Below are 23,110 nucleotides of genomic sequence, written 5' to 3'. Positions count from 1 at the left end.
CAATCAATCTTTTAATAAGCACTTAATTAATCCAATTAAGCAATTTAGGGTACAGTTGGAACAAAAACCAGGAGGGATACCGGCCTTCCAGGACCAGGATTGGAGACCCCTGCTCTAGAGGCTTTATTAAGAAAAAACAAACATGTTTGTTCACCTGCTGATGTTGCTTTGTTTACAGATTAATCAATGCAATTACAGATGGTGTTTGCAGTTAAGTCATTAAAGCTGTAAACATAGTTACAATTAACATTAAACTATTTTGTAGAGATTATTGATTTAAATGCATTTAGACAACTACTGAAATATATTTTGTGCTTAGTCAGCAATGCATATTTAAGTTAATTATATTCACATACCCCTAAATATCTATGAATTATACACTACTATAAACTATGGCAAATTTCTATACTATAAAACTACTATAGGCCTCTACAGCAACAGTATGTAGTATATGTATATAGTACTATTAGTACTTATAGTATTATGGAAAACTGTAAAAAGTACAATAGGATTCTATAATATGATTCTAATTATATATATATATATATATATATATATATATATATATATATATATATATAATAATAATATATATATATATAAATCTTATATAAAACACTATGTAATACTATAAAGTTATATACTAAGTAATACAATACTACACAAATACTATAGGGCACTATATGAATCCTAAGGTATCAAATGCATAAAATTATAGGCCATCTGCATTATTGTCTAACATATGTAATATGAAACAGTACCAAAGAAATATATTAAAAGGAATCATGATGACACACAGCTGTTGAAAAATGCCAACCCATGAATGATTAAGCACTTTTAAATCCATGGCACTGTATTTAATACAAAACAACTTCACTATAACTGTAATAGTTAATTATTTTTCACTTCAATTATTATTTGAACTAAGAATTAATCGTATGATAGTGGTGTAGGGCCAGAAAAAGGTACACTGTCAGAATGTGGTACGCATACCAAAACTATTGCAAATCACTATGCACTAACTAGTTCACCCATAAAATCGTATATGTTTACAATTTTAAATAACCTAATGTGTTGATCATCAGTTAGTCACATACATTTGCTGAATTGTGAAATAAAATATTTTAAAAACAACTTTAAGGGCCAAATTCAGTACATGGTACTCCCTTCAGATGGGCGTTTCCTTGTTTTCTGAGCTAAAATCATTTGCGCATGTCCGGGCAAGTGCAGTACACAGTGTACCACAAAATCACACCAGTACTTCGATTTCAACAAGACATTTGCATGATACAGTATCAATTTAAAACCATTGTTGGACTGTCCTGTTGGAAATTTCAGCAAGGAGCAGCACTGATCTATAGGTAAGAGCTATACTTGCTGGCTTTTGATTGGTCCAAAACACTGCAAAGTTGGTCATATTTGTTCCAGGTTTGTATTATAAGGTATTCATTTATGTATTTATAATATTTTAACAGTGTATATTCCCTCACCCAACATTCTAAAGTTAATTTCTATTCATAACTCACCAGAAAAATTTCCAGTTGCAGATATATATATATATATATATATATATATATATATATATATATATATATATATATATATATATATATATATTATATATATATTGGGCTTCAGTGAGTTACAGGAAAATAATTAGTGACGTCATAAATTACGAGACCAAAGGTCAAGTAATTTATAAACTGTCGCAGAAACCCGAGATGGAATTGTTTTCCTGTAACTCACTGAAGAGTTATTTTTTTTTTATAATACATGTATACCCTTGTGATGCTATTATTAAAGAAGACAAGGTTCAGCATTACAGTTTGGGTTTTTTTTTTTTTTTTTTTTTTTTGCGTGTTTCACTGCTGTACAGGCGTTCTATGTCGTTATCTGTTTCTCCAGTTTCTCTGAGACACGAATGTATCAGCTTTTCATATTTTTTTTTGTTTTTAACGTATTCTCAATTTGTTGATCATTAATGAACATTTCTGTACTGTGGGTGCTGGCGAGTGATTGAAAACAAGACATTTTGTGTTTGAATTGAAAGTAATGTTCTCGTGGAGTCGAATGGGTCATAGTTCAAGCATATTTTCTTCTAGAGGAATTATCAGTTTTTGACGTCACTAATGTGGTATTAATATGGCATTATACCTTTTTTTTAGAATGGCTCAGGATGCAAATATAGCCTTCATATATATATATATATATATATATATATATATATATATATATATATATATATATATATATATATATATATATATATATATATATACACACAGTGGGGTGTGGGCTTTTTCTTTGTTTATTTTCTTAGCGATGACTCTACTTGCTTAATAAGAGCTCACCATCAAGACCTGTGAATTTAAAAAAAAGTACTAGAACATACCAAAATTATTTTTTACCTCATTTAATTAAGATACTCGGTTTGTTTGTAAAGACACAACATGTTTAACATGGATATATGCACTTTAATGCAAATGAAATATTGGTTACACTGTATGACCAAAGCAGGTTACCCCAAATGACTTCTACTTGCCATACTCAAACCATGGCCTATTTCATTAAAATGCAGACTTAACTGTTAAGTATTTATAATCTTAAAGTAAGATAGTCACATTAATAGTGAATAATTGTTGTGGAAACTTTATTGGTTGTTTTGTTTTTGTTTTTTTTTAAATCACTGTTAATGTTTGATATGGTCAAAGAATTCCACAATTTAATTTTAGTTTAATTGCTCAAAATGTAAATGAAACTCTCTGAAAAAGAAAAACTTGAACTACAATATGAAAGGAATGTATTCAACACTGGTGAACAGAGGAACACCGAAAGAACAGAAATTTAACACAACACAGGAAAAATAACATTTTACATTAGGCACTTTTGACAGCACATCATCCTGCTGCTGATAATGAAAAGTCAGCATCTACCAGGCTTTTGTGAATTGTATCCAGTCAGTGCTGCACAGTTTGGATTATCTGGCAGTGGAAGGCTCTGGCTCAGTAATTACTGCAACAATGTCTGACTTGTAATAAAAAAATTACGTCAGAAACTCAAATTTGCCAAACAAATACATTTTATTATGTAACTGACACATGCAGTTTACTTCAGCTTCTTTTTCCACTTACCTTACGTATGGTAGTTCATCATACATCACAATAACAAATCGAAAACCCTTCAACCGGTAAACTGCTCGCTCGCATCAGCCACCAGGTGGCATTACAGTTTGTTAGGGGTGCTGATCAATTGCCACTATATCAGAAAATGTACAGGTCCTAAAGTTGTATAAGTATGCAAAGCTTCACATTTATATTTAAAAAGTGTACAGTCTTGCCTATTTGTTGCACTTATTGGCTGGACTATGATGTGTTGTCAGATTCTGTATCATATAAAGGAAAACATGAAAAAGGACCTTGATCGCCTTTTGATAGGGTACGCTGCTCTTGCTGCAGGACCTTGATTAATACGGGCTCTGTATCAAGCTACCTTTTCCCTGCTTAACAAGGGCATCTGAAAATTTGAAGAAAAATAAGAAAATTGTGTATACTGTAAATCTGTAATGTCAAACTTGGCTATTCATAAAACCATTAATGCCTATTGGCTCTTTATAATAAATAATCAATAAATCTGTTAAATTCAGAGATCATGCTTGACGTCATGCGGTGTAACCACCTGGACACTTTGGTGTAAGATAATGTGTAACAGGCCATTATTAGGCCACCTATGCAAAAAATGACCTTGATCATATTCTATAACAATCACATTTCTGGTGGGATATTGATTTTGAAAATATTTCTTTGTTATCACCTTATTCTTGGAGTTACACCGAATTACATGTGGTGATTTACATGTCCTGTAAGGAGTTATGAATGTACATTGTTTAAATATTTATGAGAGACATACTGACCTTGCTCCACATTTACTGGATCCCTTTCTGACTTCCTCAAATACTGATGTCATAGATCATGGAGTCCACAGCCAATATGGTCTAAAATGGCTGTTTGATGTCAAGTTACACCTTAGGATAGTGGAGGACATCAATTTCTCAGACAAGTGTTTCTAGTAAAAACCTCATTGTAAATTAGAATAAGCATACAACATTTCTACATGTATCAAAAGATCCTCACAGAATTATGCCTATGTATTTTATTAATTGTTTTATTCTGAGTTTTATAGTTTTTTTCTAACTTTATTTGCATGCATAAGCTTTCGGATGATTACATCGAATGACACTTACGTTTTAAAGCCCAACAACAGCAAGTATGATAACGATTTAAGATAAATACAGTAGTTGCTTATTAAATAAAATATTGTAGATTTATTTAATATACAGTACATTTTTATATTAATTTCTTAAGTAGACATGATTATTTTGGGACAGAAAAATTGACATGTCATATCATCTGTCCATATACATATCTCAGTATACACTGTAATTTTACATAAAGCATAATGTGATCGATGTAGACAATAAACAAGTGAATTGATGCTGCTCCGTTGAGTGGGAAAGACGTATTGATTTGATTTTCCCCCAGTAGGTACCACACTGTCTATCGCTTCTTCACAAAGTGAGGCACTGCAAGAGTGCAGGGTTGCATTCATTCTGTAAAAACAGGATTAGTGAGGGCCATGGTTTCTTATGATGGGCCGAATCAACGAGTCAGAGTCCTGGAAGAAAAGAAGGGATACATCCCTTGTGAAAAGTAGTTATCAAAAATCATCTATAAGCAACTGATATATAATTATGCAAATAAGATGGTAAGTATGGAAGCAGACCATCTATATAATTTATACACCGACTGTGATGTGCGAGCAAGTCTAAGGTTTTGTTTCTGTTATTAAACAAAACTACACCTGCTTGACTGGGTGCTATGCAAAATGGTATAGCCTGGGCTGCTCTGGTTGAATCGTTGATGTTTGTTTCATCATTTATTTACACGTGGGAAGCCATATAACCTTTTTATAATTCTATGCATGTCTAGTAGACTGCGCCTAAACATTAAGGGAACAAGTGTTTGACATTGATGTGACTGCTAATAATATATGTGTTGCAGGTTGTAACCCTGAAACTCATGAGGGGTCAGAGAAAAGCACTGTTCGGCATGTTAGGAGTTGGTCATTGTTAGACGTGACGTTGCATGTACTGCTGGAATTCCACAAGCTGATTTGCAGAGTTTCTATTATTGGACCACCTAATGTTTTCATTAGAGATCGAGAATGATTACTGGTATGTTTATTTGCTTGGATGTCAAGCATAAATGAAAACAAATACATAATTTAGAAGGACAGAATGAAAAAGAAAGAAAGAAAGAAAGAAAGAAAGAAAGAAAGAAAGAAAGAAAGAAAGAAAGAAAGAAAGAAAGAAAGAAAGAAAGAAAGAAAGATTCACTATGTACAGCTGTGGCTAAAAGTTTTGCAGACCCTGTAACACCCAAATATTGGGTCTGGTTAGTTATATAATTTACAATATAAACAGAGGCAAGCAATGAAAATCAATTAGCTTTTATTCAAGTATAATATACTGAGGCAAAGTGGTAAACAGTGTGCAGGTGCAGGTGATCAGTAAACAGACAGATGATTATAATCCAGGTGCATTGTTGTTTAATGGTTTGTAATCCAATTGCCTGATGGTGTAACAACAGTAAATAATAAACAATGTTAACAGGCAATACAGCGGTGTGTAGTGCTCTGTTTAAATTCACGGTTGGTTCCCAAATACTAAACAGTCCCGTTCTTATTCACCCACAAGTAACATGTAACACAAACGCAAGTCCACAGTAACTGCTCGAGTGCCCGTAGTGAATATACAATCCTTAATGAAACAAATGAAGGTGATGTTGTCCGGGTTGGTGCTGGCCTTTGGTAACAGCTCCGGATCATGTTAGCCATCTAAACAATAAAAAACAGTATTTTTAGATAAGACAAAACAAACAAATAACTCACGATACTTTTCACAATACTGGTTCTTCCGGGTCGTTCCTTAACCTAAAATTACGTCACTTCAACCCCTTATTTGTACCATCACACATGACCCTTAGTTAACGATTGCAGGCGCTCCTTCGATCCTCGGCTGCCACATCATTTCCCTTCCGGGTTGATCAGTTACTGCACCGAAGCTCCGTCCCCTTTCTAGATGACCGACTTCCTTTTAACCCTGGGAATGAATTGTCAGGCCAACCAGTCCAGGGTGCTATGTTCCTGTTACTTGTCACCCTCACAGGTCGGGAGGGAGATTTACCACCAAGAATAATTCTATTTCTGTCACATATCCCACTGCTCAGAGTGGACCCGAAGGAACACTTGGCTGAATCTACCTTTCCCATTGCTCCTCCCTCCCGGGAAATCCCACATGGTGTACCATGTGGTACATGAAGGGCTGCAATGCCAGATATCACAAGCTATCCGGGCTTTGCTGTCCTTCATTGTGCTTAACCACTTAAGTGGGGAGTGATCTGTGACAAGATCAAGTGAATGTCCCATTAGGTAGTATTGTAAAGAGCGAGTAGCCCATTCAATGGCCAAACACTCATTTTTGACCAAGGAGTAGTTGCGCTCCCAGGGGAGCATCTTACTACGCCCAAACCAACATCTGACATATTGGTGTGGAGGATGAACCTCTTGGTGAAATCAGGTGTGATGAGAGTGGGGGCCTGGCAGAGTCTACGCTTAATAATATCAAACACCCCCTGACATTCTACTGACCATTTAATTATATTTGGTGCACTCTTTTTGGTGAGGTTGACGAAGGGGTTAACCACTGGGGCATACTCGGGAATAAAGTGGTGGTAATAACTGGCTGACCCCAATACGACCTCATCTGAGTCTTTGGGGATTGTCATGTAGACAAAAGCCTGGATTTTGGTGACAACGGGTTTCATCCTTCTATTGCCCATTAAATATCCCAAATATTGAGTCTCTGTTTTGGTAAAATCACATTTTCCCATGTCAGTTGTTAGCCGGGCTACCCTTAGAGATTGAAGGATGGCCATAACCCTAGCCAAATGCTCTTGCCAGGTGGAGCTGTAAACCACAATATCAATGTACGCTGCTACATATTCATGATGTGGGCATAAGACCTGGTCTATCAGTCTCTGAAAGGCAGTGGGCGTACCATGTAGCGCAAACAGCATGGTTTTGAAGTGAAACAGCCCTTCAGGGGTTGAAAATGCGGTTTTCTCTCTAGAGCTGCGGGTTAAGGGGATCTGCCAGTATCCCTTTGCCAGGTCCATAGTGGAGAAAAACTTTGCCGTTCCCAGTCTATCCAGAATCTCATGGACCCAAGGGATGGGGGAGGCATCGAACTCGGCAATAGCATTTACCTTACAGAAATCAATGCAGAAGCGATCGGTTCTGTCCTTTTTGGCCACTATCACAATTGGACTGCACCACTCGCTCCTGGAAAGCTCAGTCACCCCAAGTTTGAGCATTGCCCATACCTCTTTGTTAACACCACTTTGTCGATTTTCTGGGATTCCGTAAGGTCTCTCTTGTGCTGTGACACCTGAAGGAGAGATAATGTCATCTTCGTCAAGGTTAGTTTTACCAGGCAAGTCAGAATAAACATTGCTGAACTCCCATTGCTGATCTGGAACTACCTGTTCCCCCATCAAAATGACTTTAGTGCTAGTGGTCTCTAGAGAGTGGCCTAAATCATTCACCTGGGGCTATAAATAAGGCCTCCCTTGCCCGCCAGTGCTTTCATAAAGTGATGTGGTAAATTTCCCTTTCATTATGGCGATCGGGCTGTCTAATTTCATAATTTACTTTACCAATAGCCCGAAACACTTCATATGGCCCCTGTCATTTAGCACATAATTTTAATTCTGAAGAGGTAAGCAGCAGCATTACTTTGTCTCCTGGTCGAAAGGTTTGAATGCGTGCATTTTTGTTGTAATGCTGCTGTTGTCGGTGCTTAGCCGATTTGAGGTTGTCTTGGGCCAACCGACCAACCAAATTTAGACGATCTCTAAGTAGGAGCACATGCTGCACTACATTTTTGGATGAGCCTTTGCACTCCTCCCACCCCTCTCTCAACAGATCGAGAATGCCGCAAGGCTGTCGGCCGTACAAGAACTTGAAGGGGGAGAACCCTGTTGAACTTTGAGGCACTTCTCTCACTGCAAAAAAAGGAGGTAGGGAAGAAGCGATGCCCAATGTTTTTGCTCTTGATTCACAAATCATCTCAGCATCTGCTTCAGGGTCTGATTGAGACGTTCCACCAATCCGTCCATCTGTGGATGACAAACAGGTCCTGATGACGTATTTTTAATATTTTATAAACTTGCTGTAATGTATTAGACAGAAAGTTAGTTCCATGATCAGTCAAGATTTCCTTGGGGACCCTTCTCTAGCTATAATCTGCAATACTTATTTGGCTATTGCTGGCCACCACTGTTACCGCTGGCAGCTCTCCAGCACCGCCAGTGGTCGGGAGGGTGCGTTACAGCACCCTACAGCACTCTCCATGTGACAGGGGGACAGAGGGGACATTGGTTAAGTATCTGCCCCATTGCTGTTATGGCAACGGGGCAGGAGCAGCACCTCTATCCCAGCTGGGGGACAACATTGGTCTCCATGAAGAGGAGGCAAGGTGCTCATCAGGGTCGGCAGTCTAGGAAGTCTCATTCCCGGTGCTGGTGGTGGTAGGAGAGAGAGAGGAGGTGGTGATGGCCGGGAAGTCTTTTGAAGTCCTCAGCTAGTGTCATAGCTTTTTCCAGAGTGTCGGGGTTGTGGCACCTTATCCACGCTTGAGTGTCGGCGCCTACCACATGGCAAAACTGCTCCACCACTATCGCCAAATGAAACCTGCTGAATAATGTTACGTTAACATATTGAATTACATAATGCTTTGTAGCTTTCCATACTCTTAACGAAAAACTGACAAAAAACTAAAAAATGGTCTTGTTTTAAAATGAAAATACATGTTTGCTAAAGTATGTGTTTCTTTCAAAACTGTACATTTGTGATCTATAGAATGAATGGATATGCATGGTGGAGAAAAATACTTTAAAGTAATGTCTGCTGCTCGTTCAACATCCCTACTGTGAGCAGTCTCATTTATTATATTTAATGGCTTAAATGTTCAGAAAAGATGTATGTCATTAGCCCATGTTTTTTACCACAACTATGCTGAAAAACAGAGGGTCAGTTCTTCAGAGTTCCGCGGTTCATTTTGCAAGTTAACAACATTTCTGAAAACATTGGTCCAACATCACTGGTCATTTGCAATGCCACTCAATCAGCTTTCAGCTGAGCCTTCCTTTTGGTTGCACTTTATTTAACTCCAGAGTTGTTCATTACTGTTGAATTGTTTGGCCTCCCTGACTGTAGTTTGCAGAGTCGACAATATATTACAATTGGGTTGTTTTGAGGTTTTGAGATTTGGGATTAATGTGGGATTTAGAGTGGTTGGCAAGTTGTTATGGTTTGAGAATATGGTTTTCGACTTTTCCATAAAATAATAGAGCACTTAAATCCCGAAACATCTTAGCAAAGCAAACTTAATATGTGTACAGTAGTTTAAAGTAAATGTACCTCAGTAGCTATATTGAAGATATACTGCTATGAATTTAGATTAAACAAATTTCCTGATATTATGAATTTTCTACAGTTGCTTATTGATTCACTATACACACAATTTCTGTTTGTGATGCGCCTCTTTCACTTACAATTATATTTTCAATCAAATGCACAGTAGTTTTAAATGTATCTCCTTTTTTTATTGTACTGTTATTGAAATTTGATTTCAGTGTTACTGTAACGTCAGTGAAAACTGACACATTTTTTGGCACAGACTCCTTATAATAAGAATTACTGATAAGGTCCATTGATATTCATATATATATATATATATATATATATATATATATATATATATATATATATATATATATAAAATTCTCTTATTAGTTATTCCTCTTTAGCATGGTAATAGTGGTATCAGTGAACCCTAGACCCAGCACAGTCTGTGATATGTATGCAAACCACAGGCTGCAAACAAGACGATCATCTCAGATTTCAGCCATTAATCTTATCCATCTCTTATACTGCTGGCCCTTGTTCAGCTTGTGTTTTCAAATTTAGACTAGACTTGCCCTTCTGTTCCAACTGCAGACTCCTTGCAAAAGTTAATATGGAGTTGTCACTGCACCTGACTTATTCATCTCTGAAAGAGTGTACTGAACCTGCATAAATGTTGCAGTATCAACATTGTACACAATGTAGTCGAGACAGTGACTCCAGGCAAATTGGAATTACAAATTTTTGTAGAGTGTAGAAATTTTTCAATATTGTGTACTGTATACCAACCATCCAAATTGTTAAAATGTATTCACATTCTGCACATCGACACTCTAACCTCACGTGCAAAACCAAAAAAAATAACATCAAGAAAACATAATTTAATATTTGAAATTGGGAAATGTGGAAGGTGTGTTCATGTTCTTCTCATTGTTGTGTGTTGTAGGGATTGGAATTAGCAAAAGCCCTCTGTAACACTTGTATTGTTTTTCAGCAATGCCAGCACCTGTACTTTACTGTAGTCTACATGCAGACATAGTGGAAAAAGTGCTTGCTGTGAACATGCTGATGCTTAGAAAGTGTGTCTGCCAGTCGAGCACTGGCACCTAAATCACCTTTGTGTTGACATCACAATGAATCTGTGCTACTGTTTAGAATATCTAGTTTATAAATGACCATGTAGAATCTGTGTCTGTCGATTAGGAATATGGAAACATAACTGAGACTGGTACTGTTGCTAAGCAGGTGTGCAGGTTTGGACATACCCAGGTGAATGTTCTCATAATAACATGGTGTTCAACGGGAGGAAATCCTTCATGAGATACCAGAGTATCCAGTAATAAATATGTACTTCTGTACATCCATAAAACAACCTGTTCACCTGTCAAAAGTAGTACGGCAGGTTGTATTCTTTAGAAATGTGTAATGTAAATTTTAAAAAAATAGATATATAGGGTGGGACGTTTTAAAATGTAATTTTCAATTTCACAAAATTTGTTTTACATAAGATTGATGAGGTTGAATTGCTTTAGGTTTGTCCAGATCATTGAATAGATGTTTTGTAGCATTTACAATTAAAAATAAATAAATAAATAAAATAAAATAAAATATGACAAGGCCATTAAGACTTCTGTGACTGAAGTCTATAAATATGCTTTTTTTATGTCTCTACCTGTTAGCTGAGGACCTTGGTCTGTACTCTTTTATTCCTGTCTGGTTTTATCAGCATGGGGGCAGTCTAAACTTGTGCTGTGGGCAGTGACCTTTTCCTGTGCAATGGAAAATGTTCAACAGAGACAGTGTTGTATTTTTATACCAATATTATTTACAGGTCTTGTCCTTCTTGGTAGTGCTTCTTGCATGGAGCTGTCCTTGAAAAATAAAGTATGAGCTATTGCATGTATTTTTGTAGCTGTGTTTAATATTTCCATAACAACAGCGCTCCCCAGATCTATTGGAATTCCCTGTTTAATAATGTTAAAACATAACATTGGAGCCAAGACACAAGACATTATTGGAAACACTACATTTTTGGGTTAGTTGCTTGACGTTTGCAATGTGATTAATAGTTACTGTACATAACTTTAGTTATAAGCATGACCTGTAACTATTAAACCCATCATAATTGTTAGGATTGATTTCTTCTGTGTGTCAAAATGGTTATTGATCATACCAAACTGGGTTCAATATAAATGCACACCCATTGAAAGATGTTAGTCAGGCAATGGCCTAACAGTTAACAGTCCTCCATTATAAAGTAGTTTGAAAACCTACTTAAACAAACATTTCAGAAGTCTGTATTCACTGTTTTTCATGGGTGTCTCGGCATTGGCAGTTGGCCACTAGTTGGAGGTAGCTGGGATACAGCTCTGTTTGTAGTTATGAACCTTGCTTTTTGTTTGTATGATTTCTCTTCTGTAGGCTGACATTAATTAAAAGAAGGGGTTGGTTTTGTATCTGGGATACAACAAGATTCCAACTGTTTAAAACCATTCAATCTGATATGGCATACCCCTTAGATTATGGTAGATTATGTTTTTGTTCACAAAAACGCCCATTTCTAGTTTTTTGGGGTCTCTTTTTTCTAGTGTATTAATGTTGCTGGTGTCTTAGATTTCCTGTGATTAAAATTGTATGCATTCACATGCAATTTATGTACATGTATTCATTTCTAGATAGATAGATAGATGGTTACTAACATACATACATGGCTGATATTGAGAGATAAAGGAATTGTCCATATTCAGAGAATAAACAGTCTGTTCCCATCCAGGTTTTGGCCCTGGGCAATACATTTGAAAGACTTTTCACAGCTGTTTTTGGCTTTCACTTCTCTCAACAGAAGAACATCAGGTCCTTTGTGTAAACTTTGCAGAAACCTGCACAAACTATTTTGATTTCATCTTACAGATGATAAAGCGCACCTTTGCATAGATGTGAATTACATTCCCATTTACTTTCTCTTTTGAACTGTCTGCAGGTTAGGCACTTTTTCAAACCCTGTTGTACAGGTGCCCTTGGGAGTCCATACTGGCAAGCGTTTGAGGAAGTTTTTTTTTCCACTGGATCCACAGAAGTAGACATTGGGGTTCCCATAGGATACCCTTCCCAATGTACAAGTAGATGAACAGGCTTTGTTTATCTTAGCAACGGTTGCATTACACTGGGTAACCAAGGAGAGCTTCCTCCCTGAGGATTCAACCTACTTGCCATGGGAGTTTTGTTTTTCAGCCCATTTGTATTCATTGAATCTTCTGTAAATCGATTAGTGTTCTCAAGCAAAAAGCGTGTGCTGAGATACATGGATAAACAGCTTGGCTGACAATGATCTAAATGTTTAAGTGGCCCAAATAAACCTTGTTTGCCTTTCCACCTGCCCAAGCTGTTATACCATAGCTATTTGCGTCAGTTAGGTACCTGGTTCCCTGGACCTTTGTGGAGACTTCTGTGTTCCGATACTTGGTTAAGATAGTTTATAAGCAATAATGTTCTTATGGCTGGCAGCAATTCAGTCTTACTTTCCCAGGACCGTTGAGTAAGCTATTGACCTGTTCTTGTGTTCAGTCGAGCCTCGTGCATTTGCTGGTTTTACTGTATTATCTGAAAGCCTACTGAGCCTTTTTTAAATGCTTAAATTAAACCCTTGGTCTCACACTCCAATTAATATTTTCAGCTTCCTTACTTAAAGTAACCATGCACTTTCCTCATATAATATGTATTCCATTCCATGTACTTTTACATTTCAGCTTCTTAAATGTTAAACAAACTAAGAAAAAGAATACTGCTTCTGTGTCTAGTAGGCCCTTCAGGGTCATATTTTTAAAGAGTAATATTTACATCCAAACTAGTTGTTGCAGCTTACAAAAGGTACTGTTTCAAATCTATTTTTAGTAGCCTGTATAATGTCTGAATCCTTCCCACACATCATACTTAATAGAGAAACTGCTTGGTTCATTACAGCTGAAGCCTGGGTTGGAGCTTACACAGTCAAGGACTGTTACCCCATGCAGGAAATATACACCAGGAACTCCAGCGTGACAACCTCCACCCTCTTTTTTGATCTACAGCTTGGGATCAGTGACCCAGGCGTGTTCACTCCACCCAGCACCTGCCAGTCGGCCCGGCCAGGAAAGATGAGTGAAGGCTGCTGATTGTGGGCACCAGCTGCCACAGACATCATCAAAAATAATATACCAAAAAAAAAAAAAAAAAAAACAGCCTGCTGACATGTTAACTGGATTTTGAAGCCGAGAGAAATCACATGGGAGCACTAAAATGCACTGTAATTCGTTAGTTAGCCAAAGTAATAATTTCACTCGTTAATGTCTGGTTTCGCAGACCCTGACTAGCACTAATCTTGGATTACCTTAACTTAGGTAACATCCAAGGTTATTGCTAGTCATGGTTTGTGAAACCAGCCGTAAGTGTTTACAGTTCATGTAGAGAACAAGTCTGATTGTAGTGTGTGGCAGGCTAACGAGTGGATAGAGGCCCAGAAACAGACTGCAGTTCAAAAAAATATACTTTTATTATAAATAAATACAAAAATAAAAGGGCACAAGGGCCAAAACAAAGGGATTGAAACACAAAAAGAAAGACAAAAAAACTAAATTTACAAAATAAAGGTTCCCAGGCTGGGCAATGCCTTTACTGGATTTAGAAAATTGAAAAATCACAACCACCAACCTGCTTCCTCAACTCCCTCCTCCCAAATGAGACGCAGAGGCCTCCTTTTATGTCAGGTGGCTGGGCAATGATTGATCGTTAATTAAGTTAATCATTTAATCAACTAATCAACCCCAGCCACCTGAACATAATAAACCCAGGCAGGTAGGGGAAATTAACCCCATCCCTGCCAATTTAAAAAGGGCAGAGCTTTGCTCTGCCACATAGTGAATTTTTTGTTTTTATGTTTTCTTGTCTGTTAAGTTATTTATTAAGTTATGAATCATGTTTGTGTTCCTGATTAATAGGACGTGCACTGCATAAGTAGATATGGAGTAGATGTTTTGTATTAATATTACAGACCATTAATTCATTTTTAGGTAAAATAAACCAATGAGGTTGGAATCACATGAAATTAAAACAGTGGGTGTTACTGAACTAAACAGTGAATATATTAAATATGTAAAACAACACAATACTGTCAATTTTATTATTGAAATTGTGTTCTGATGTAGAAATGTTACATCAACAGGATATACTCAATTCCTGTACTATAGTACTAGAGTAAAACGTTAATTGTAGTGAGATCTTTAGATCCAACTCAAAAGAGCCACACTCATGTCATTCCATGCATTAGGTGGACAACTCACAAAATGAACACCTACTAAATAACTACTCATTAAATAAAAATTGATGTCAGTGTATTTAAGTAATGAGTTCTCAAGCAAATAGAGGCTTCCAGGCCTGGTTGATATATATACATATTTATATAAAATGCAAATTATAACATTCTAATTGTTTTTATTTAGTTTGTTATCTCGCCATGTACTGTAGACTTATAAGCTTGTTGACTGTTGAGCTTAGCATATAATAATAATAATAATAATAATAATAATAATAATAATAATAATAATAATAATAATAATAATAATAATAATAACCCTATTAAGTATTAACACAAGTTTGTGACATGTTTGTTTGGAATTTTGATTAAATTAGGCTATAGAACTAAAGTGGATTATAAAGTGACAGTATGTGTTTCTTTTTTTTAATCCACAACATAAGTTTTAGCTGAGAAAAAGTATTTTAGAATAATATGTATTTGGAAATAAACAGGGCAATTGTGGTTCCATTTTCACACAATTAATCATTAATGATGTTAGAATAAAAATCAAATCTTTAAAAAAAAATATATATATTGCATGCATTTTTCCAAAAATGCTTTTTCCCAGCTACAGAGGAGTCTCCAGCACCTATATATTTCAGTGCTGCTGAACTTCAGTCTACTCTAGACAGCTCTCATGTTTGTTTGTTTGTTTGCATCTAAGTGTGTCCAGAGCGGCACAAAAGGTAAATCTACTTGAAAAACACGTTTTTTTTTAGGAGTTCCAAATAGATTTTACATTATCATTACTGATTTGTGATTTTTGCAGTCTTTCTGAATGCTCTCCAATATGCAATTACTATCTTGTTTCTCCAAATCTGCCTTTACCCGGCTAAGTGTCTGGACTTAAGAGCTTTCCTCATTCCATTAAAGTAATATGACAAAATGACTGCCAGCCCTGCCTACTCATTCTTTATATAGAAGAAAAATGATAAAAGATCAATACTGGAGCAGCAGAACCCAGAACCACTCAGACGATTTGAAACATTGTAGCATAGTAAGGGAAACGTAAAAAATAAAAGTGCATTTGAAGCAGTATGTCTACATTACAGTTTGATGCGGAGCTGCACAAAGCTGCATACAGATTTCAACACATTGTAGTTTTCATCAGGATTGAACTGCTTATATGAATCCAAGTACCTTAAATGCACGGCTATCTTTGCTCTCTTGCAACCCCTGCAATGGTTGTATAAGGAAGTGCTTGCAGACAATACTATTTGTTGGAATGTGCACTAATCTGAATCCAGAACCACACAGATTTATGAGGTTACCACATTTGGGCCTTTATCAGAATAATACAGCATGGGGTTTCCAGTAGTTCAACCAGCACTGAAGTGCAGGGTCAGTCACACAATCAGCTTATTATTTTGAAACCTGGTTGTGCTGAGTTACAGGGAGAGCTGAATTGACCTTTGTGCTCCTGCTGGTTGAGAAGGAAAAAAAACAGCCAGCCATTGTTCACCTCATCACTGACACCAGAATTCTCAGGCTGGACCCATGCCTCCAGGGCTCAGTCATTGCTGAGGTTAGGAGGGTGAACAGAGGTATTGGTCTTTAGTCCTCCAGGTCAGTGTGTTACAGCTGTGAGGCAACATTAGAATTAGGCTTTCCTAATTGGGTAGGAAAAAAATGGGTGGCTGGACGAGGGTTTTGCAAATGAAACTGAATTTGGATGGTTGATGTTTCTGTCACCTTGAGAGAAATGCCTTGTTTGTTGTGCCTTGGCCAGAATACCAAAAGACAGCCGAGGAAGAACACCAAGCTGTTGATCCAGTCACCTTATTGGTCAGGGCTGTAAGCCAATGAGAAGCAGAAGGTAGTGTGCTGCTCAGCAAGTGTTCCTCTTCAGTCATGTCATTAATTGTGGTACATGTGAGGTATATATTATATGAAAACTACCTACCACTGCTACCAACTGGTCTGCAGCTTCCAGATTTGTGGCTTTTATAAAGTTGTGCAGGTTCAGTATGTGATGGGAACGACTCCCACAAGCGCAGTGTGAGCCTTACATGCTGTACACAAATAGTTGGAGTGACTGGGTTTCAATTGTGTTTAGAGATTATTAAAACTAATTAAAAAAAAAAAAAAAAAAAAAAAACTTAACAGGGAATATCAAGTCTCATAAGTAATGATAATTGTCTAACTCAGTCTGTTACCAAACATAATTACGTTTTCTCATTGATTTACATATTTTCAAATGCGCTGGTTGTAAGGGCTTAGTAACTGTGTGCTGTACAATCAAGTGAAAAGAGCACTTCAAAAGGTACAATGTTGAAAATGATTCATTTTCCTACATAATCGGTCAAGTAAGTGAATGACCTGTGTGACTGTGCCCTATAAATATTAAATATCTACGCTTTTACAAACAGGACACAGAAATGCAAGAGGAGCAACTGTAAGCCACCGTGGTTCTGCTGCTGACTCACGGACAACCTTCAAGAGTAACACTACCATAACCATTTGTGCTGCCTCCCTCTTTCCCCAAATACATTTTACTAGTTTATACTACCTGGATAACCATTCATTCATTAATTCATGAGGCTACAATACAGTTTTAGCAAACATTCCCATCCCTTTGATTCCAACGCAATACAAGTACTATTATTATTATTATTATTATTATTATTATTATTATTATTATTATTATTATTACCGATTGGAATGATAAAGCATTAAGTTATAGTATATTTAACATATCTTGTTAACCACAAATAATTTGAAATATTAGGATTTTGTCTCTTTTTGATTAAAATCAGAATTTACATTAACGTTGAACTTGGTCTATGCATTGGCCCCCATTTATTGTACTGTATTTTGTTAGTTTTAGTTTAATTTCCTTTATGATTAAATTATAACATGCAATATCAGAGTTGGGCATGTTATGAAAAGAAAATCATACAAATGTTAGAATTCAATAAAACCACTAATAGCAAATCAACAAGAACAACAGCAAAGGTCTATAGAAAAACAAACTATATGGTGATAAAGCAGAGTAAACGTAAAAATAATTGGGTGATGCAATAAATGTGGCCACCACTGTACCCAAGCAAACAAACAAATAAATTAAAAAGTGGAATGTACAGTAAGCCGCCTCTCGAGCTTGTCCTACTACACTTCAAAATACGTGGTTTTAGACGCGTTTCCTGTGTATCGTCAAAATCCGCACGTAGGGATACACATTTTTTGTTCCTAGCGCCTAGCCTTATTCAATGACAAGGCTCCGAAAGACTGGTTTGACAGCCGCGCGGCTAATATTATTGCCGTGAGACATCCCGGAAGAGATCGCGTCACCAACGTCAGAGCAGCATATTAATATAAGTGTTCAACAGATTTACGGTTACTGTAATATTATCACTCAGATAAAAAAAAAATCTAACGCATTATATTTCACCGTTATTGACAAAATCAATATTATTACAGTAATTTGTTTCTTAATTAGCGAGATTCCCCAACTGTATGTAATATTTTGTTTATCATTTTTATAGCTTGATATACCGTTGTTCATAATGTAAACGGGGTGCATGGACACGATTATGGTTAATCTGTGATACTGGCTCTTTAAATACTCTTTATTTCTGGGTTTGGTTTGTTGCGTTATATGTGATACATTGTAGAAAAATGCTACAGCTAGATCAAGTATGCCATTAATATTTGGAATAGTTTGTATTCAGCAGCACAGCTAGTATGCCATGATTAATTATTGCTAGATATTAAAGTATGCAACAGATTATCCCAGTGTATAAGGAGCCTCATCAATTAGTGCATTGGCAGTTTAATTAGCTTTTTTTGTAACAGAATGCGAGTAACAAACATGACCGGACCCATGTGTTTTTTTTTGTGCAGTGCAAAATAATATTTTTGTTTCTGAACTAATAACAGGCTGTTTCTTATTATGAATGTTCTTAATATTCAGATTTAATAGCAGTTTCATACTGTATGGCGGAAAATCTGATAAACCTGGCCTGAACTTTTTTCATTTTGGTGAACTGGATGCAGTACAACAGATAGAATTGCCAGTAGTGTGCATGTTTGATAATGTGGTTTAAATAATGTAATTACTGTTTGCAATGTGGGTTAAATATATAGAGAAAGAACATAGCCAAACGCAAGCTGAGAGCTGGTCAGTAAGGGTTAGGGTCAGGGGCAGGGTAGGGTTAGGGTTAGAGTTACAGTTAGGGTTAAATGCGAGCTGAGAGCTTGTCACTAAGGGTACAACCCCAGTCCTCCATTCGTTGTCAATTTGTCCAGAGAGGCTCCTGGTATTACATAGCACATGCTGGGCTCTATTCACAAAGCTTTTAACTCATGAGTTAGCTAAGAAATCCTAAATTAATGGCCAGTCTTGTTTTTAAGGAGATTTTTTTTTCTCCTGTTTTAAATCACGCAGCAGTAACGGTAAGGAATGTTTATGAATGTGAAAGTTTAGATAACATGTGCACGGTCACATATCATTTTGTAAAGAAGAATATCCTTAATGAATTAAGTATCCTGAGACTGTTACATGTTTTATTGTTTAGATTTAACCGTTGACAAATAAACATGTTTTTTTTTTTGTTTTTTTTTCTAGAGGCTTGGGGGGTTTTATAACAGATCAGGTAACTTACCTCTTTGCATTTGATTCTGTTGTTTAAGATTTAACAGGGTGTCTAAATAGCATATTAGCACAACTCTGTTTGAAAACTAGTTTATGATCTTAGTATCCTGAGGCATTTAGAAGGTACTTTGGTGACATCAAAGTGTAGATAATGCGTGTAGATGTCAACATATATTCAGCTTCATGATCAAAGACTGCAAGAGGCTGATGGTTTGTAGTTATTAAAATGAACAACATATCTGTAAGTAAAAGTGTAATGTTTTTCTCCACAGTTGTATGGCTGGGTTACACCATGGAAAATTAAACCAAACAGTCAATGTATTTCTGATCCTTGCAATTCAAAATTAAAACAAAATGAGCAAAATGTGTATTTTGAGCCTAAAGCCACCTTCCACAGAAGATATGTGCATTATTGAATATTACTAAGTTAAAATAATTGAAATAATTCTACAGTAGAACTGTCTTGTTAGTAAAGTTACATAAACTGATTATTGCACCAGAATCAAAAACTATGTTCAAATCAGTCACGGGAACATGGGATATACAGACTTATAAACATAGAATTTTCATGTAAGAAAGTGTTACATCTCAACGTACACCCACTTACCAACTTCTGAGAAGAACCTCCTAAGGGCATAAGCTAGATCCTTAAATAAATTAAAAAGTTAGCAGCAGACTCAATGAAGTGATGAAGTAATCCCCATAGGGATGTCCTTCCAGCTGCAACCTTTTGATACATCAGCTAACAAGCCCTTCAAGGATCATTAACAAGTGATTGATGCATTAGCAGAATGTTGAAATCAGTTACTCCATTAAGAGTGTAATTTGTTATTGCCCTTCAAGACCTACCTGAGATATACTATAGACATGATTTCAAATGTTTTTTTTTTTGTTTGTTTTTTTCCCACAAGCTATGTGCATTTATACAGATATATAGATATAGAATGCATTGCCTGAAGTATGATGACAAAAATGTACCTGCTTTCAACCACTATGGATTTTATACACATGGAATTATTTCTTATTTGTGTATCTTCCCTACATTCTTTGTTTGCATAATATCCTGACTAATTTTGTTAAAGTGCCTGAAACCAATTGTTTCTGTTGTCAGTCAGAAACATAATTTGCTGTATTTTGCCAGTATCAAAACTCTCACAACACAAATGCATTACAGCTGCAGTTTTTACAGTACAAATTGTTGGTAGCAATAGCCCAGACAACAGATTCAGTAGTTGTTTAAAAAAGGTGGCACAAGAGCAAATAGCCCTGGCTGAATGACAAAAAGAACTTCAGTAAAATATATTGTCTGCTTGTCATCCCCATAGCAACTGAACATTTGACTCCTTGTTTTTCATGACAAAAAATGTATTACGGAATAATTATGTATATTAAGGAATAATTATGTGTTTTCCAGAAGACCAGCTTGGACCAATTTAGGATCCACAAAAGGTTAGTCAAAGGTAATTTGTGGTCAAGTAGCATGGCCATCTGTGGATGGAAAAAAAGGAGATTCCAGGAATAAAACAAATATCACCAACACTGGAGTTTATTGCTGTCGTCACGTCTGTAGGGTTTTGGGCCAGATCAAAATGCTGTCCTGGTACAGTATCTCCAAAATGGACATCAAGTGGGACCAACAACATAAGGGGATAACACTTTGTTTGTGGACAAATAGTTTTATAAAGATATTGCCAAACAAAGCATTTTAGAAACTTTGAAGCCAGTTACTATGGTAACATTCCCAGTGTAGACACCCAGCTGTGCCTTTACCAGCCAGGTAATTTGTGTTCAGATAATGAACCCAGCAAAATGTTACTGTTCCTAAGGCATTTCAGCAAACAGTTCCAGAGGGGATCCATCAGGAGCAGGCAGATTGGTCTCCAGATATGACACCACTTTGAGAAAAGATTTCATGATCCTTATGAGGACAGATGCAACTCTTTCTTATCACTCCATCCAGCCATCATTTTCAAGTCTCTAACATTTTCTAGTGACTGGCAGTAGTTGTTAAGCATGCTCTACTGTAGGTATTGTTCATTAATCACATGTACAATAGAAGTAACACCATATACATGTTTGCATGGATTCTTTACAGGCTGTGTAACTTTACACCATAATTTGAGGTGCTATACATTAACATTTACTTGTTTTAATTGCAGTTTATTAAAAGTGCCATTCTGAATTAATTGTGATGTGTTCTTTGAAGACTTTCGTCAAAATCACAGTGTGAGACATACTGAAAAACTATAATATCGTCTACATTAACCAAGTAACTTTAGAGTGACGTCACTGGGAAGTCAAGGCACACTACACGTAGCCATGGAAACAACATTACTAGAGTAAGGAAGTGCAAGAGAAATTAGAAGACCCGACAAGACAGTTAAATGCCGGCCTATCTGAATGGTCTGTAACAATGTTGTTCTATAATTATTCATTAAACAACAACTACCATTTAACTTTTATATGTCATCTCTCAAGTCCATTTTAAAGTGTCCATTTGCTTATTTTAAATGCATATTTTATTGTACTAATGAACGAATGTGAATTGTAACCTGCTGTTGGTCCTCTGGGACACCCTTGTAAACAAGATGCTCTATATCATAGGTATTTCCTGGATTGAAATATTTTAATAAACGATACATTAATGTCATGTGAAAAAAGTCTAATATTTTGGAAAACCAACTACTGCACACATGTAGAAAAACAAATCAATGAGTGAGTTAAATCTATAAATATTATTTACTTCACACAGCCCCTTCCCGTCAATACAACCTTGCCAAACCTACAATAAATAAACAAAACCACATTGTGACAGAGAGAATGAATTCAAGTCAACAATCTCCCTCCAGACCTGTTAGGGCGCTGTGTAAAAGGAACAGTGTGCCCCGGACTGGATGGTTTGGCAATTCATTCTATGGTCAGTCGGAAGCCGGCCACCCAAGAAGGGGACAAAGTCACAATACCAGAAGTCATCGCATTAATGCATTAAGCGATGTGTCAATCATGGATTGGGGAATAAGTGATTGCAATTGCTGTGGAAGGGGGCGGGACTGAAGATATATCAGGGGATGTGTTGTGGTTACGTGCCAACTGACAAGGAAAACCAGTGTACTAACCATGAGTGTTTGTTTTGTTTTGTCATTGCTAGACGACTAAACTATTCGGGAGCTGTAGTGAGATGCCAGTATTAAACCCGGACTACACTTCACCACTATACACCACTGGATTTCACCACTTCCACCAAGAGCACTTATTCTGGACTCTGTGAACGTGTTGTGTTTATTTGTGTTTATTCATGCTTTGTTATTTCTGGACTGAAATCCTGTTTACGAACTGAGCGATACACATTGTTGTGTAGAGCCCCTTTGTTATTTAAATGTTGCAGGCACGCAACCCAGCCTATTAACCCTTTGCAGTCCATTTATTCATTCTTGTCAGGCGCGTCAGGTCCAATTTATTTTCACACGCGCTATTTATTTTACATTCGCTGTTTAAAATATTTTTTTTCAGAGTAAAACAGATTTAAAAGGCATTGAATCACAAAAGGACACTCAGTACTGTATCTCCATCGAAGCCCAGTCCCTTGTTCACTGTATTTTTCACATACCTCTTATAGATGTGCATACTGATAAATCCTTTTTTCAAGTTTCATTCGGCTCATATAG

At 36.5% G+C, this 23,110-nt stretch overlaps 1 long non-coding RNA gene across 1 annotated transcript; it reads left to right on the top strand.

The window, feature by feature from the left end:
* The first annotated feature begins 1,250 nt into the window (after positions 1-1,250).
* Positions 1,251-22,858, top strand: LOC121314241. Its single transcript, XR_005950088.1, has 4 exons — positions 1,251-1,361; positions 19,419-19,446; positions 20,860-20,894; positions 22,594-22,858. It is a non-coding gene; the product is annotated as an uncharacterized LOC121314241 (long non-coding RNA).
* The last annotated feature ends 252 nt before the right edge of the window (positions 22,859-23,110 follow it).

Source organism: Polyodon spathula, chromosome 4 (genome assembly GCF_017654505.1).
Source record: "Polyodon spathula isolate WHYD16114869_AA chromosome 4, ASM1765450v1, whole genome shotgun sequence".
NCBI lineage: Eukaryota > Metazoa > Chordata > Actinopteri > Acipenseriformes > Polyodontidae > Polyodon > Polyodon spathula.
Note: the sequence above shows the minus strand (reverse complement) of the source record. Positions and strands in the feature narration are given on the sequence as shown.